The sequence below is a fragment of the Capricornis sumatraensis genome, chromosome 15, assembly GCF_032405125.1.
Source record: "Capricornis sumatraensis isolate serow.1 chromosome 15, serow.2, whole genome shotgun sequence".
In the NCBI taxonomy this organism is placed as follows: Eukaryota; Metazoa; Chordata; class Mammalia; order Artiodactyla; family Bovidae; genus Capricornis; species Capricornis sumatraensis.
The window spans coordinates 22,883,504-22,885,963 of NC_091083.1; the positions used below are offsets into that span (position 1 = coordinate 22,883,504).

The 2,460-nt window shown below is 45.4% G+C and overlaps 1 pseudogene; it reads left to right on the top strand.

The window, feature by feature from the left end:
* Window positions 1-1,296: 1,296 nt before the first annotated feature.
* LOC138091636 (cytochrome c oxidase subunit 6C-like) lies at window positions 1,297-1,587 on the top strand (annotated as a pseudogene).
* Window positions 1,588-2,460: the final 873 nt, after the last annotated feature.

A 2,460-nucleotide genomic window follows, 5' to 3' on the forward strand; every position in this document is an offset into this window, starting at 1 on the left:
CGCTATTACACATCACAGTAATAAAGAATAAAATTGGTGAGTTTATGCAAATGAATTTAATTAGTAGTACTTTAATACATGGGCTTGGACAGCAAGGAGATCAAACCAGTCCATCCTAAAGGAAATCAACCCGAAATATTCATTGGAAGGACTGATGCTGAAGCTGAAACTCCAATACTTTGGCCATCTGATGTGAAGAGCTGACTCAGTGGAAAAAGACCCTCATGCTGGGAAAGATTGAAGGCAGGAGGAAAAAGAGGCACAGAGGATGAGATGGTTGGATAGCATCACTGACTCAATGGACATGAGTCTGAGCAAACTGGGACATAGGGAAGGAAAGGGAATCCTGGCGTGCTGCAGTTCATGGGGCTGCAAACAGTCAGACAGGACTTAGCAACTGAACAACAGCAGGGACTTCCCCAGTGGCTAAGCGGAAAAGAATCCACCTGCAATGCGGGGGAGGCGGGAGAGGCGGGAGAGGCGGGAGGAGAGGCGGGAGGAGAGGCGGGAGCGGCGGGAGGGGCGGGAGATCCGGGTCAGGAAGATCCCCTGGAGAAGGAAATGGCAACCCACTCCAGTATTCCTGCCTGGACAATCCCATGGGCAGAGGAGCCTTGTGGGCCACAGTCCATTGGGTCACAAAGAGTCGGCCACGACTGAAACGGCTGAGCACACACGTGCACTTTTATACAGTCCTATCAGTAGGAATTAGGGTTGGCTACTAGTGACAGAGAGTCAAGAATAACCGAGGGGTAAAGATGATTGACATTTATTTTTCTCATTCCGACTAGAGGATGTCTCCTTTCAGATATCACACTGAAGGTCCCTGCAGGGGTGAGATGGTGGTTTTGAAGCTTTTGGAATCAATCCTTATCCTTTACAGGAGAATCTGAACCCAGGGTGGGATTCACTGAGGAGGGTGACCAACTGTCCTGATTTGCTGCAACCAGTCTCTTTTAGCACTGAAAATCCCACATCCTGGGAAAACTCTAGACTGGGACCAATTGTTACAGGTCACTGGTAGCCTCTTCTCAGCAAAGGGGAAAACACAAGTCTGGCCAGGTAACTTCATCAAAATTCTGCCAGCCACGGGGAGTGGCTCCCTGACCTGTCCCAGCCCAGGCCTGATAACAGCTCTGGTCAACCCATCCAGGCACTGTATCCCCCCACACGCGAGCCTTCCTTCCTCGTCACCTGCCCTTGTTCCACAAACGCTTGTCAAACATTCATTCTAGGTCCATTTCTCCATCAGCCTGGAAGAACGTCATTGTTGAACCATCAAGAAGAAAAACTACCATGTCCAGTTTTTCGACAAAACCTCAGATGAGTGGCCTTCTGGCCAAGGGTCTGTGATTTCATCTGGTTGGAGCATTCATTGTCCCCCTGGGAACTGTAGCTTTCTATAAGTTTGCTGTGGCTGAACCAAGAAAGAAGGGATGTGCAGATTTCTACAGAAATTATGATTCCCTGAAAGATTTTGAGGAGAAGAGGAAGGCTGGTATCTTTCAAAGTGATTTAAAACATAAAGAATTTCTTCGGGTTGAGTTCCATGAAATTGTGTCACTTAGCTGTGTTCCTGAACTATGAAACTAGGAGTATCTGGGTTGAGGAATAGTCTCCAAGAAATAAATGATTAACAAATACTGTGGACACTAAAAAAAAAAAAATTCATTCCAAGTCAGGCGACATCCAAGGATTCTGGTTCACCAGGGACAGGATTTGCCATATTTTCAGCAAAGTTTTCTTTTCCTCCCTCTTCTATGGAAATTTAGGTCATTGTTAACTGAAGAAGAGGAAAAGGCCATGGCAAAACCCCAAGTCCTCAGGGGCCTTAGTATTTGCAAAATAGTGTGAATGAATATGAAGTGATTTAGAAAGTGTTTCACCACACACTAAGTTAAAAAAAAAAAAAAAAGAGCTCCACAGAACAAAGTGAACAGTATAATCCTAGTCTATAAAAAAAAAGATGAATATTTCTTTCTTTGTTTAATATATTGATAGGAGGAAAAGGCTAGAAAAATATGCACCAAAATGTAAACAACTATTAATTCCAAGTGGTAGAACCAGGGTGAAACAGTTGTGATAGAGATGAGGAGACCTGTTCAAAAGCTACTATGAAACACTAGAGGCTGTCGTTCGAGAGAAGTAAGTCAGATAGAGAAAGACAAATATCATATATTAATGTATATATGTAGAATCTAGAAAAATGGCGCAGATGAACCTATTCGCAGGGCAGGAACAGAGACGCAGACACAGAGAACAAGCATGTGGGCCCAGGAGGGGAGGAGAGGGTGGGACGAACTGGGTGATTATGACTGATATACAGACAATGAAAGTGACAGTGTGAGTTGATCAGCCACGGCTGACTCTCTGCAGCCCCATGGACTGTAGGCCGCCAGGCTCCTCTGTCCATGGAGTTCTCCAGGCAAGAATACTGGGGTGGGTAGCTGTCCGCTTCTT